The 15,987-nt window shown below is 43.2% G+C and overlaps 1 pseudogene across 1 annotated transcript; it reads left to right on the forward strand.

Annotated features, from left to right (window-relative positions):
* The first annotated feature begins 5,755 nt into the window (after positions 1–5,755).
* On the forward strand, positions 5,756–15,672 carry LOC310772100 (sister chromatid cohesion protein PDS5 homolog B pseudogene; annotated as a pseudogene). Its single transcript has 3 exons — positions 5,756–5,896; positions 8,846–8,961; positions 15,578–15,672. The product of its transcript is annotated as a sister chromatid cohesion protein PDS5 homolog B pseudogene (transcript).
* Positions 15,673–15,987: the final 315 nt, after the last annotated feature.

Consider the following 15,987-nt stretch of genomic DNA (forward strand, 5'->3'; position numbering starts at 1 on the left):
GCCCATACTGATAACGATATTAACATTGCTGTTATGGCCGATAACCGATATTTGCTGGTCGATGACCTGTATAAAAACACATTTCTATGATAATAAAATGTTGTACATAGTGAAAAACACTGAATTTGAAAAAGTAATGTCTTTCCAAAACATTTTGAAAAGCCCATAAATCACAGATTTACCACATTGTTTCCTCTCAATATGAAGATTTTGGACGAATACTGATATCGATTTTAACATTTGCTCATCGGACCGATACCGATTATATTTAAAAAATGACTTAACATCGGCCGATATCGATATGATTACCCATATATCATGCATCCCTATTAAAAGAACATCTGAACAAGGATGCTGACAGCTATCAGCCATGGAAATTGCTCTATGGCCTCTTCTAAACATGCAGTGGAATCCAGATTATAACCAGCTGCTAGCCGCTCTGCCTGCATATTTAGAAACTATTATCCGCCTTATGCGCACTCCCGCGAGTGCGGATCATGACCATCTGAGCCCCTAGTACAGGATCCGCATCATTGGCAAAATGGCTGTTGTGTAACACAGACAGCTCATGATCCGGATCATGTATGTCTGAGTGGGCGGGTGGTTAAATGGCACTTTACAAACCATTATTGTGCTATTTAATCATTTCATGAATGGACGTAGTTACGTGGCTGGATTATTTGGAAGAGAGCCTAATATAGGTGAGTAAACAAGTAAAAGTTGAATCGTTTCTCCCCCTCCCCCCCATCTGCCAGTTTGAAAATGCAACAAGGAGATGATAGCCTACTACTTACTAGGGATGGGCATTTTAAGCAATTTAAATACTCGAGTACTCTCCTTCTATTATGAACGAGTGCTCGAGCACTCGCGCGCGGGGGGGGGGGTCTGTGTGATTACTATGGTAATGACTGAGCAGGGGTAATTTGCTGTATATGGGGCTGTTCACACACAACGTTTGCATTTTTGCATGGAAAAAGCGCTACCTGGAACATTTTTTGTCAGGAGAGGGACTGACTGTGATATTAGGTGACGCTAAGCGAACATCTAAAGCCTACCTCAGACAGTATCTCCGATGGTTGGATGGATGGCATTAGCGCTTTGGAGCAGACAAGTTGTGAAAGCGAATGCATTTCCAATAGCCTACATGTCCATTGTCCAGCAATGTCAGGTTATTGTCCAGTATCATCCATTTTACTTTATGATCACTGTTACACTAACGTAAATCCACGGATTACAAGGTCCGGTGTTCTGCCAAAAAGTGAAAACTGACCAGTGTCATTAACGTTACAGCTGCAGCTGAATAGTGATCACCATGAAGCGATTTTCTCCCAAAAAGTGATTCTTTCTCCACATTTCTTGTGACTACCGTTATGGGAAACGACAGTGTAGTCAGTAAACTAGCGTTACTGCAAAGTTTTGAATGAGTTTTATCGGGCGTGCCGTGCGCTATGAAGAAGTCTGCGTCTCCTTCGGGAGCATATCTTCAGCCACCATTTTCGGGATGAGCTGGAAAACTTCCGGTTAAAACTTTCAAAATAATGTTACTTAAACAAAAGTAAATAGCTTATTGATGCACGTTGGAGGAGAAAAGGTATTTCAACGAATGAAGCAGCAAACCTTGTATCAAAATACTCGTTGTGATGTTATATGGCGTGAAACTGTGGCTGTAACGCATTACTCAAAATAAATAAGGTTACGTTACAATAAGCTTTTTATTTTGAAAGCAACAAAGCGGACGATGTACTTGTACATTCTGGCTGACTTGACGCCCGTGCAGTTCATGCTGCCAGATCCACATGACGATGCGTGCGTAGATCTTCTAGACCATTTTTAAAGGGGTGCGGAGTGGGGCGAGTACCCGAAGAGCAGAAACGTTACTCGACTACTGACGTTATGAACGAGTGCTCGAGTACCCGAGTACTCGCGCCCATCCCTACTACTTACTGCATTAGGCTATTGGGTGATACGTGCCCATTAGCCTATTAATTAATTAATCGTTCGCGCAATCGCTTATAATGAGCAAACTCACAGTTTCCGCAAGTGCTGCAAATGAACAGCTTTAGCGAATCTTTAACCAAACTCATGCAAAACATGCAGTTTTAACGGAGGAAGACAGCGGGATTTCAGGCGACTCACATCCAGAATCGACATTTTATTCACTTAACAGCTACAGTAACATCTCCGTGGATCATATATATGCCGAATTGAAGAGTGGCGTCTGGTAATACATTTGACGTAGGCCTACCTCTGTATAATCAAGAACCGTTAAATTTATATGTGATGTTTTTCCATAGCGAGACAACGACGATCACGTACTACGCGGAAAAGAGTGCCAAACGGGGATAGTGTGGCATCAGCCTCTATCGAGACATATAGCCTAACTTTTGTGGTGAGAAATAAATTGAAAACTAGTCAGATATGACTTGAATGCCACTTGTAAAATCATCCACAGGTTAACGTTATAGTGCGACGGTGCGACCACTATTTTGACTGGCGGTTTTTGGGCGGTGTAAAAAAGGCAAGCGCTCACTTTTTTTTGGCACATTGCCACCCCACGTCATCGCCTGAATGTGTCGGAATGCATCAGGAACTTCACAGTGAGACATGAGCATTATGGAGTAGTGGAGAAAAGTGTTTGACAGAGATCTCATGTTGTGGATGCAGTGTCTGGAGCAGTGGGTAGACTGTCATTTACCCACCACTTCCCCCCCGGCCGCTTATATACCGTAAATTCCGGACTATAAGCCGCGGCTTTTTTCCCGTTTTTTGGCCCCTGCGGCTTATATAACGGTGCGTCTTATCTATGGATTTTTTCAGAAAAAAAAAAAAAAAATACAAATAAAATCTCTCTTTTTTAGCACTCTTTCTAACTATAAATCCACTTCTGTTTTAATTTCCTCTCTTGCCCTCTTTTCACCACACCGCGGACACTGTGTGCACTGTAAAAATAAACAACGGTGGTGTTGTGTTATGTTGTTTTGTTGAAATGTTACGGTAATACGGTAAATGGGAGCTTCCTCAAACAGCCATCTCTTTCCCGACAATCCCCTCTGTGCGTGACCACTTACATATGGTAATTACGGTAAGCAAACGGCCACTCGGCCATCAACTCCCTCCCCCGACTACCAGGAGAAAATCACAAACTTCGGCGAATTCACACAAAGGAAGATCAAGGAATATTCACAACAAGACGAGCAGTAGAAGCAACACTCTCACTTACCATGGGGAAGGTACGCAGAAATTCACACGACGCAGCTTTCAAGTTGAAAGCAGTCAATCTCGCATTAAAAGAGGGAAACAGAGCAGCCGCGCGTAACCTGGGCATCGATGAGTCAATGGTGAGGCGTTGGACGGTGCAGCAGGAGGAACTGTCTCTGGAATATTATAGGAGTGTGAAAACATCCACAATCACCAACGGGTTCCAAAACGCTGGACTGCTGCGGGATGAAGAGGATGACGCCGCCACAGCTGGCGCTGAGGGCCGTCAGAGGCTTCAGAGGCTGTTCGATGCCGACAGTGACGAAGAGGAGTTCGTTGGTTTTGAGTGACAATGAAGGAGAGAGGAGAGTGGTTGACGAAGCCACCCTGAACCTGTTCGTTTCCGACACTGAAGATGAGGACTTTGGTGGTTTCAGTACGCAGGAAGAAGAGGAAGACGAGGATTAGTGACTTGACTTCTCTGGTTACAGGTTTGCTGCACATATAGCCTATTGTTGTGTGATTTTGTCTGGGGATTAGTGACCTGACTTTTGTTTTGTTTTGTTGAAATGTTAATAAATGGGAGCTTCCCCAAACAGCCATCTCTTTCCCGACATTCCTCTCTGTGCACGAACCCTTTCATATGGTAATTAAACATCAAAACACCCGCGGCTTATAGACCGGTGCGGCTTATAGAAGAAAAAAATAGTCAATTTTGGTCCCGCGGCTTATAGACCGGTGCGTCTTATAGTCCGGAATTTACGGTATGTGTGTGTGTATATATATATATACACACATATATACATACATATATATATATATACAGTATATATATATATATATATATATATATATATATATATATATATATACACATACTTAACTATACTTCAATCATGAGAGGCCAGTCAGTAAGATTTAACAAGCGGCTTTATTTAGCAAATGGCAAGCATGGCAACTACTTTGGCATATGACTCCCTTGTCAGGTGGCACTCCTCTTGAGGTGAGAGGAGCGCATCTGAATAGGCTAGGATAGAGAATCCCCCGCCCCCCGTGGGGGATTCTTTGGGAGTCAAGACTCATTGGTGGTGGACTGGGGAGGTGGGTGGGGCGAAACGACAGCTTCAGAGGAGACGATGAACAGCCGTGATGCCGGCTGCTGCTACTGTATGATCTGCCAGAAAGGAAGGTGACGTAGAACCCTCGCTATATATACTAGGATGAACTGACGTCATAACTGATGTCATACTTAAACTTGACTGACGTCACGGGCTGATCAGGTTATGCAAATATGGCGGCCTTCTGATTGAAATTTGGTATGAAACCTCACTCTCGACAGGATGTTTTATTTTATTATTCTCGTGAATTCCTGCCCAGCTCGTTATGCTCTGCGCTGCTTGACGAAACTCTTGAGAGAAGTGAAAACACACAGGCCGATTTGTTTAGTGGAGCAGAGCGGAGAGCCGCTTCGGGGACGCATCTGGTGGACACAGGCGTTCACTAGACAGGCTGCGTCCGCCTCGCCGTCTTAATACAACGTTTCTTGGTGGAATCTCAATCTGCCCGGCAGAGTCTTCAGGCAGAAAAGAGACAAAAACTTGAACGGATGCGCATTAAAGGAGATTTAGAAGTGAATAGTCGCAAATCCGTAAGTAAGTAGACGCTGTCTACCTGCGTCTACCCTCCACTACACCACTGGTATGGAGACCTGTGTGCGTGTTTTGGGTATAGTGCCCATGCCCAATTCTGTTCTTCAGGCTCTCCACCGTACCCCACCGCCAACGCGCTCCCCCCGCCCACTCCTCACCTCCCCCCGCCCCCGCACTCCCCCCGCCCACTCTAAACTGGCAGAAAAAACAGACCATTTCCAGCTGTTTCTAAACAAAGACTCCTCATGTCTAGAAAGGTAAAACCAGAAAATATCCTGCTCTGGCTAGCAGGACATGGTCCAGACTTCATGTTTAGAAGTGGCTTAGCGTAAATTCCGCACAATAAGCCGCACCGGAGTATAAGCCGCACCTGCAAAGTTGACTGTTTTTTACATATATAAGCCGCACCGGACTATAAGCCGCGGGTGTTTTAATGTTTTTTTTTTTTTTTTTTTTTTTTTTTAAATTGTGTTTTAATGTTTAATTACCATATGTAAGGGTTCATGCACAGAGGGGATTGTCGGGAAAGAGATGGCTGTTTGAGGAAGCTCCCATTTATTAACATTTCAACAAAACAACATAACACCACCTGTGTTGTTTTTTACAGTGCACACAGTGTCCGCGGTGTGGTGAAAAGAGGGCAAGAGAGGAAATTAAAACAGAAGTGGATTTATAGTTAGAAAGAGTGCTAAAAAAGAGAGATTTTTTTTTTTTTTTGGAAAAAATCCATAGATAAGCCGCACCGTTATATAAGCCGCAGGGGCCAAAAAAGGCCAAAAAACGGGAAAAAAGCTGCGGCTTATAGTCCGGAATTTACGGTATATGTCACAGAAAAATTAGTTGTGGAGACATGTAGGAACTCCTGTGTTTTGTATGTGGTCTCTGTAAGCACGGTTCTTCTCGGTCAGTTCTTCAACCAGGTGCTGATGCTGGGGAAGACGTCGGTCAGCGATCTGTCTGAACATGTCTTCGACCTGATCCTGGAGCTCTACAACATAGACAGCCACCTGCTGCAGTCTGTCCTGCCACAGCTGGAGTTCAAACTCAAGGTACACACTCACACTCTTTCACTTGTACCTTTCTACACTTGTACTATTGAGTGGATTTCTAAGCCTATTGTGTTAGTAGTTTTATATTTGAGTAGGGATCGACCGATATGGTTTTTCAGGGCCGATACCGATTTCGATTATTGGTAATCAAAGAGACCGATAACCGATATTTTGGAACCGATATACATTAAGCAGTAAAACTTAAAATCTTTGTCAAAATTTAGAATAACACGACCCATTAAAATGCATTTTCTTCAGTTTATCCAACTACAATATTAATTGAAAATAGTCACACTATTAACATTAAGCAAAGTGTTGTTGTTGTGTGTGTGTGTGTGTGTGTGTGTGTGTGTGTGTGTGTGTGTGTGTGTGTGTGCGTGCTCTCAATCTAGTGGAGACTTGTGTCTCCACTAGAGACATGTGGAGTGGCACATTATCAAGATAAAGCTGTGGACTTATACTTTTAACAAACTAACACCGACTCACCACAGTAACAAAATAAGAGGGTTTCCGGTTTCCCTCTGCTTACACCTGACACTAACCTCACCCCCAGGCTCTCAAAGGAGAATATTGACACAAACACGTTCATCTGTGCATCCGCTAACGTAATGTCTCATCCTCGTTTATTCGGTTCCTTGTTTCATTCAAACAAACAGTCCACTGACGAGATGTCACGTCCTAGTTTATTCGGTTCCTTAACAGAGAACAGAGTCCGCTGCACTCGCTTACAGGCAGTGCAAAGCAGTTCCCCGACGAGCCTCTGGCTCTCTGTCCAGTGTAGGCTGAACAGAGCGCTGAGGTGTCAAGATTTCATCTCTGAGCCCTCTGATAGGCTATTGCTCGATGTGTAACCAATCAGAAAGGGGGGGGGGGGGACGGGACATTGCTCCAGATCACACAGAGGGAGCATGAACTACTGTAGGAGAGACAGAGGCTTCTTCCAGCTGCAGCAGGGCCAACTTAGTAGGGATGGGACCGATCCAATATCGGTATCCGGTGCCGATACTGACATAATTCAGGAATCGGATCGGATCGGAATCGTTTTTTAATTTTTTTATTATTATTATTCCAGCGCTGGCCGTAATTTGCCCATGTATAATCGTATCCTTCTTTGCCTTGTATATTTTCTTAATTTTGTCTGCTTTTTCCAAGGTATATTAAAAAAAGAAAAAAAATTGCCAAATCTTTGCCTATACTGTATATTCAAGAAAAATATCGGTATCGGAATAATAATAATAATAATAATAATGATTGGATTTATATAGCGCCTTTCCAAGTGCTCAAAGCGCTTCACAGAATCATTATTCGTTCACACCACCACCATTCGTGGTTCGAAAGCGTGGCAGCCACACATCGGCGCTCAACGGCCCCTCCGACCACCATCATTCATGTCTACATTCATACCAATCATACGGAATAATATCGGTATCGGCAGATATCCAAATTCAGGTATCTGAATCGGATCGGAAGTGAAAAAATGTGGATCGGGGCATCCCTACAACTTAGCGCATTTTTAAATGAAATGATTATATCGCCAAACAGCCAATGAAAATGCCGATACAGATAATCGTCAAAATGCTGAATATCGACGCCGATAATTGAAGATGCCGATAATCAGTCGACCCCTATATTTGAGTGTGCCAAGTCAATTGTTACGGTTTGATTTATCTTACAACACTTTGTAACTTTAGGACATTTGCTCAACATGCCATTATAATTAGACTTTGCAGCACATCAGAACAGAGTTACAAAGTGCTTTACAAAAACCAACGTAGTATTATCAGTAGTAGTATTACTAGTGGTAGTAGTACAGTAGTAGTAATAGTGGTATTCTGATCATTATTTGTAGTAGCAGCAGCAACATTGGTTGTGCTAGTATCAGAGATGCTCACAAGTCAATTTTTGCAATTCCAAGTCAAGTCTCAACAAGTCTTTGGTCACAAGTCCAAGTCAAGTCTCTTATGGATGAGCGTGCTATCATCTGCTGCATGCCATCCAGTCTGCTTAGAACACTGCATAGCTAAAACTAAGGAATTCAAAGCATGTACTGTATTATCCTCACTCCTTTATCTATTAGCATACAGTATCAGCATTGATTGGATGACATCACTATAGAGTTCCTTAATGTTAATGCACAAAAAAAATTAAATTAAAAAATAAAGATTGTTCACAAGTCCCAAAACTCAAGTCCAAGTCAAGTCTCAAGTCTTTGAGGACGAGTCTCAAGTCAAGTCTCAAGTCACTGTGAGTGAGACTTAAGTGCGACTCAAGTCCAAGTCTCAAGTCCAAGTCCCCATCTCTGGCTAGTATTGATGTTGGCATTATTACTTTATACACACACACACATCACACTGGATACCCACATTCTCTGAGCCATTCCACACAGAGTGGTGCACTCTCTCTGTCTGTTGATTCATATTAGAAAGATAAAGCGCTCAGCCACTCAGCATACTGTTGCCTCTGCAGTGTCTCACGAAGGCATCCTGCTGATGTATAATGCTCATTAGCTGTTCCCAGGGAGTGTACATCACTGCTGTGTCTCCTCAAAATAATAGCTGCGATAAAATCTCTCCCGCCCAGACCTCTCTCTCTCTCTCTCTCTCTCTCTCTCTCACCTCTTTCTTCCCATCATTATCTTGATTTCTCATCTCTGTTGCTTTCTCTTCATCGCCCCCCCCCCCTCCTCTCCCTCTTGTTTGTCGTTCTCTCCATCATGCCCACTCATTCCCTCTCCCTATCTCTGCCCCTCTTGTCTTTCTCTTTAGCTCTCATAGTCATTTCGTTTTCGCTCCTCTCTGTCTCGCTCTAAAAAAACAGATTGATACTTAAGAAACTGCTGCGTTCATGTGATGTGTATTGTTGCCAACACAGTTAATGGAAATGAGTTCTATGCGTTTATCTCTCTCTCTCTCTTTCTCTCTGCTGCTCTCCCCTTTTCTTTCTCTGCAGAGTAATGATAATGATGAGAGGCTGCAGGTGGTGAAGCTGCTGGCTAAGATGTTTGGAGCCAAGGATTCGGAGCTGGCTGCACAGAACAAACCACTGTGGCAGTGCTACCTGGGCAGGTGGGTGTCAAGAGTGTCCGCGCAGGTCCTTCAACAATCTGAAAAAGTCTTAAAATATCCAAATTCGATGTCTTACATCATTATAGATAACATGTATAAAAATGTCTTCAAAACGTGGGGGTTTTCATCCATGCAGTGGCATGCATTTTTCATACTGCATGTCCAGACTTGTAGAATAGTACAATTAGGGATGCACCGATCCACTTTTTTCACTTCCGATCCGATTCCGATACCTGAATTTGGATATCTGCCGATACCGATATTATGCCGATACCAATATTTTTCTTGAATATACAGTATAGGCAAAGATTTGGCCAATTAAAGTTTTTTTTTTTTAAATATACCTTGCAAAAAGCAGACAAAACTAAGAAAATATACAAGGCAAAGAAGGATACTATTATACATTATTATACAAATTATGGCCAGCTGTGCGCTGGAATTGCAAAAAAAAATAAAAAAAATACCCAATTCCGATCCGATCCGTGAATTAGTGCCATATCGGCACCCGATACCGATATTGGATCGGATCGGCCCCATCCCTAAGTACAATATGCAAAACAGATTAGCTTATTCATTTATTATGCCCCTGCCGGCGATAGCCAGCCCGGAGGCATTATGGTTTCGGGTTGTCCATCCGATGTTGGTTAACGCGATATCTGAGGAACGCCTTGACGGAATTTCATCAAATTTGCCTCACAAACATCGACTTGGACTCAAGCAGGAACTGATTAGGTTTTGGTGGTCAAAGTTCAAGGTAACTGTGACCTAGGGCTGTGCAATAAGATACGGCAATATATCGCAATATTTTTTTCTGCAATACTGTATCGATATTTCCCATATCGATTTCTTTGCACAGCCGTGTGGTCAGTGACACAATAAGAATACTTTTTATTTCAGTGCATTCAGTAACACACTCAACACTCAGTAGTTTTGACTAAATGTAATGATTTGTCCACTAAGTTATCAATATAAAGTGATGTACATATTATTACACTACCTGGGTGGTACACAGTGTTGTATTTTTAGCTCTATTTTTTAAGTATTGCAATATATATATATATATATATATAATATATATATATATAATATATTTATTGCAATGTGTATTGTATCACAATGTATCGTGATACAATCGTATCGCGACCCATGTATCGTGATACGTATCGTGAGGTCCTTGCCAATACCCAGCCCTACTTTGACCTCACAAACGTCATTTCCAAACTTTTTAACGCGATATCTCAGGAAAGCCTTAACAGAATTTCTTCCAATTTGGCTCAAACGTCAACTTGGAATCAAGGATGAACTGATTACATTTTGGTGGTCAAAGGTCAAGGTCACTGTGACCTCACGACCGCTCGTTTCATGCTCATTAATGCGATATCTCAGGAACACCTTGACGGAATTTCATCAAATTTGCCTCAAACGTCCACTTTGACTCAGGGATCAACTGATTACAGTTTGGTGGTCAAAGGTCAAGGTCACTGTGACCTCACTCACGAATGCCATTTTCTAGCTCATTAACACGTTATCTCAGGAACATCAGGTCTTGTCTCGGTCTCGGGCAAGCCGAACTCGGGATTTTATTTCAAGACCAGCCGAAACCACAACTACAGTGACATCATTACTTGCCTGTGTATATATTTTTTATTGTGATTGGGTGTAAAAATCCCTCCTTCAATCGCAACCAATAACCTTGCAGTTTGAAAGTTTCTAACGCTGTAGCCACTCCCCTCACGTTCATGTACAAAGGGGGACAACACAGGTCAACAAGGTGGCTGGAAAAATCTTGTCCAAATCACCAGTCATACGATTTGCTTATATAAACCACAAAGGGGGGAGGAGTCATAATTTAGCCGCAGTAAAGTGTTTTTACACTTCATTCTGTCCACTGTGTTGAGCCTTTCTGAAGGTCAGTGATATGGAATTATAGTGTTTCAGATCAAAGGATTGCATTCTGTCACTGAGTATATACTGTACTAACCTGACGCTGCCAGATCGACGGTATAGCTCCACATATGTTTCACTAAACCAGTCGATCTGGGAATGCAGTAACCTGACCCGCTGACGGAGGCGGGCACTTTTTCCAAGCTACTTGGCAGGTGATTGGATGACCCATCTGTCTATCACCGCTGGTGGGTGTTAACTTCAACCAATCAGATCGCCGAAGGTGCCTGTGCCTGATCTCCGTGGTATTCATTGATTGAGTCCTCACCGTCGTAAAGTCACCTTCGAAGCATTTACCGTAGTTAGATTATAACGAACTAGTTGTGTGGCTTAGCCTTCCCAAATGTTGAGGGTCGTTTTTTAGAATTTAATACATAGAATTGGGAACGTTACATTCAATTTCATTCAGACTGCCTGTCACTTCCGCGGCGGCAGCCATGTTGATGAGTGAAAATAACTACAAAGACCATGTACCCACTACTTGCCCAGACGAGCCCGAGCCCGCCTAACGGTGAAAACACACCGCACGCGTCTCCTGCACGTAAGCTGCGCGGCGCGACCATTTGCGACCTTGTGCGCAGCCAGTTTTCATTAGGACACCATGTTAACAGATCTGTCAGTCCACACCGAATTGCGCGCAGCGCGCCGCTCAGCTCAGCTCAGCGGCCGCTCAGGCCAGCCTGGACTTCTATTTTCCTGCACGGCCGTCTGCGCCCGTGAGCGACTCTGTCAAGCTGAACAGATCAGATAAGGGCAGACAGGAACTCCGAAACCGGACATTCGTCAAATAAAACCAATTTCAAAGTAAAATAATGTTTATTTACGTTGTTGATTGCCCCCTTTTGAATTGTGAAAAGAGAGAGAGAGAGCAGTTGGAGATGGGGAGCGGCTCCATCTAGGGGCTCGTTGCCTGCGGAGCAACAAGTAGAGAGCTAGGACTCGCCTTCTCTCTACAACAGCACGCACTGGGAAAACGGGAGGAGAACAGACAAATATGATGCAATTGCATTTTATAACAAAGGTAGCCATTAACTGTTATCCCAAACATATTACTTTTAGGGATGGGCGCGAGTACTCGGGTACTCGAGCACTCGTTCATAACGTCAGTATTCGAGTAACGTTTCTGCTGTTCGGGTACTCGCCCCACTCCCCACCCATTTAAAAATGGTCTAAGATCTACGCACGCATCGTCATGTGGATCTGGCAGCATGAACTGCACGGGCGTCAAGTCAGCCAGAATGTCCAAGTACGTCATCCGCTTTGTTGCTTTCAAAATAAAACGCTTATTGTAATGTAACCTTATTTATTTTGAGTAATGCGTTACAGCAGGGGTGGGCAACTGTTTTTCATGGGGGGCCACATGAGAAACCCAGATTGTTGCCGGGGGCCGAACAAATATTGTCACGCCGTAACCCATGGATGGGCAACTTTGATGATAGAGAGGGCCACAAAAAAATGTCCTCGCTACCAGTTTTTGCTGAGGGCTGAACGGCACCAGCGCGAAACATTTTGGGCATTTGAAGCCAGGTTTAGAGGAATAACTCATTTTAAATTAACAGTTGTGATGTCATTATTCAGTCTTAACCACCAATATTTGATCCTTTTCTCACGCACTCCTATGTCACCACCTGCTCTCCCTGCAGGGCTTGAAATTAACTTTTTTCACCACCTGCCAATATGGCTGCTAGATTTTAAAGTTACCAGCCAATTCGAATTTCCACTAGCCGAAATGTTTTTCTTGAAATAAACCAGAATATGAGTGGGTTATTTTAAGCTTAAGTATCAGTAAGTGGCCCGGGATTCTCAAAGCCTGTGTTGAGGGTCACACAAGAACAAAAATGCACTCTTGAAGCTAAATAAATCCAAAACCAACAAGTTAATTATTTAAATTTCTACTTCAATGTAGAACAGTCATTTCTTACACATGAGATTACTTTTAGCCTTTTAGTCATAAATATTATTGAAATATATTCCATATTCCAGACTGAAATGCTATAACAGAAGAGTATTGGCCAGAATGACATGAACATTTGCGTTCAGGTGCACTGTAAAAAAAAAAAAAAAAATTTTTTTTTTTTTTTTTTTTTGCAATACCATCGCCGCGGGCCGTATGTTGCCCATGTATGCGTTACAGCCACAGTTTCACGCCATATAACATCACAACAAGTATTTTGATACAAGGTTTGCTGCTTCATTCGTTGAAATACTTTTTCTCCTCCAACGTGCATCAATAAGCTATTTACTTTTGTTTAAGTAACATTATTTTTGAAAGTTTTAACCGGAAGTTTTCCAGCTCATCCCGAAAATGGTGGCTGGAGATATGCTCCCGCACGCTTCTTCACAGCGCACGCCCGATAAAACTCATTCAAAACATTGCACTAGTTTACTGACTACACTGTCGTTTCCCATAACGTTAGTCACGATGTGGAGAAAGAATCACTTTTTGGGAGACAATCGCTTCATGGTGATCACTATTCAGCTGCAGCTGTAACGTTAATCACACTGGTCAGTTTTCACTTTTTGGCAGAACACCGGACCTTGTAATCCGTGGATTTACGTTAATGTAACAGTGATCATAAAGTAAAATGGATGATACTGGACAATAACCTGACATTGCTGGACAAGACATGGAAATGCCTTCGCTTGTTTCACAACGTGTCTGCTCCAAAGCGCTAATGCCATCCATCCAACCATCGGAGATAGGCTACTGTCTGAGGTAGGCTTTAGATGTTAGCTTAGCGTCACCCAATATCAGTCAGTTCCTCTCCTGACAAAAAATGCTCCAGGTAGCGCTTTTTCCATGCAAAAATGCAAACGTAATGTGTGAACAGCCCCCCACACAGCAGATTACCCCTGCTCAGTCATTACCATAGTAATGACACAGACCCCCCCCCCCCCCCCCCCTGCGCGAGTGCTCGAGCACTTGTCCATAATAGAAGGAGAGTACTCGACTATTTAAATTGCTTAAAATGCCCATCCCTAATTACTTTAGATATTTATGTCGTCATTTACTTACCCATGATAACGAAGACAGGAGATCTGGGGCAAAATATATAGCGGACGAGCAGAGCGCGCAAAGTGAGCTGCGCTCTCTGTGTGGACACTTTTAAGCGACTTCTGCGCGGTGCATGCGCGCAAGTTCCGCGTCCGGTATGTCCCCAGCGTAAGGCTGCCGCTGATTCGTCGGGCCGGCATGGTTCGGCCAATCATCTTAACTGCCAGTGCATGACAAGATGGATTACGTCGAGAGAATCTCTTTTGATCTCGCGAGGTTATCCATCTTGCAAGCAAGGTTAATACTATACAGCCATTTACATTTGACTATCATTCCTAAATAATGATTTATTTGGTTGTTAGCAGAGCAATGGTGTAAAGGTTAAATGTTCGCTTGTAAAAGGTCTTGAAAATGGTCTCGCATTTGTCTGGTCTTGGTCTCGTCCGCCCTCGGTCTTGGTCTTGTCTCGGTCTCACACCCCCTTGGTCTTGGTCTTGTCTCGGTCTCACACCCCCTTGGTCTTGGTCTTGTCTCGGTCTCGGGTTAGGTGGTCTCGACTCCAACACTACCGTGACTTCACGGGACGAATATATGTACCGCGACACCCCTAACCCCCGCATTATGTAATAAGCTGCGCAATATGTAATACATTTATTACAAAATGCATCAAATGTTATTACATATTGCGTTCAGGCAATTTATTACATATTGCGCATTACATATTGCGCATATTATTACATAATGCGTCGTTATTATATATTGAAACTGACATTTTATTACATTTTAAGATTTTATTACATAATGTACAGTTCTTCATAATGCGTCGTTACAACAAGGCTTTTGGTCTGTCTTTTTTTACCTCTTATATTTGGGAGTAAAGCCTAGTTCCTCATTGCGCTGCTCGCGAGACGCTGGCGGCTCTCGAAGCTTTAGTTGGCAGCTCTAAGAAATTGCGTTTTGTTTTTTGTTTTTTAGATTTCTTTTTAAAGATTCTTTTTAAAGATTCCCTTCCCCCCCCCCCCCTGCTCTTCCCAAAATTTAAATAAACCTTTATGGCATATTATTACAATACAACAATACTGGTGTTGACAGTAATAGAAGGTGCCAAATCATTCAAAACAATAAGCATTTTGCTTTTAGGAGTATTGTGGCAGCATGCAGCGCTGTTCCAAAACGTGTCAACGTGTGTCGTTGCCTGGTTAACGCACATCCCATAATACAACTGTTCGCATCGCATCCCATAATAGTATGATGATACTTGGGATGCCATTGCGAACATAGATGTGAACAGGTTAGCTAAAACTTCAGCGACGGCCCCCACCGACGGCCCCCACCGTTGCGGTCGGGGTACGTTTCGAAATCCCTCCAGGCCTGAAAGATTTTCTAGGGGAAACTGGTATATATATATAAATATGTGTGTGTGTGTGTGTGTGTGTGTGTGTGTGTGTGTGTGTGTGTGTGTGTGTGCGTGCGTGCGTGCGTGTGTGTGTGTGGAAAACAAAAAAAGCAAAATAATGGTAGGCAGATGTGCTTGGTTGGGGTGGCTCTCCTATTGACTTTGTCCTGCAAGTGCGGCTCTCATCGAAGAAATAGTGTGGATCACTGGAGTAGAGGATGTGAGTGCCATTTTACTAGATAGTTATTGACATTGTTTTTTTCTCTCTCTCTTCCCAAAAGGTTTAATGACATCCATGTGCCCATCAGACTGGAGTGTGTGAAGTTTGCCAGTCATTGTCTCATGAACCACCCAGATTTGGCCAAAGACCTCACAGGTAACTTTAGCCGTTGTTGTCTAGCAATAAGGATGGCAGCATTTTCAGATCAGAATCAGAATCAGAAAGACTTTAATGATCCAAGTTACAGTAGCTCGCTCACAGAACACACATAGCATAAAATAAACAGTAGTAAATGCGATAGTAAGCAAAATAACCATGGACCGCAGGGCGCTACGGAGGGTGAGGCGCGCGGCCCAGCACGTAACAGGATGTGAGTTGCCAGAACTGCATGAACTGTATAACCAGCGGTGCCTCAGGAGGTCCCTGAAGATCATCAAAGACACAAACCATCCCCACAACAGCCTGTTCTCC

The sequence above is a fragment of the Poromitra crassiceps genome (assembly GCF_964638095.1).
Source record: "Poromitra crassiceps genome assembly, contig: HAP1_SCAFFOLD_1966, whole genome shotgun sequence".
Taxonomy (NCBI): domain Eukaryota; kingdom Metazoa; phylum Chordata; class Actinopteri; order Beryciformes; family Melamphaidae; genus Poromitra; species Poromitra crassiceps.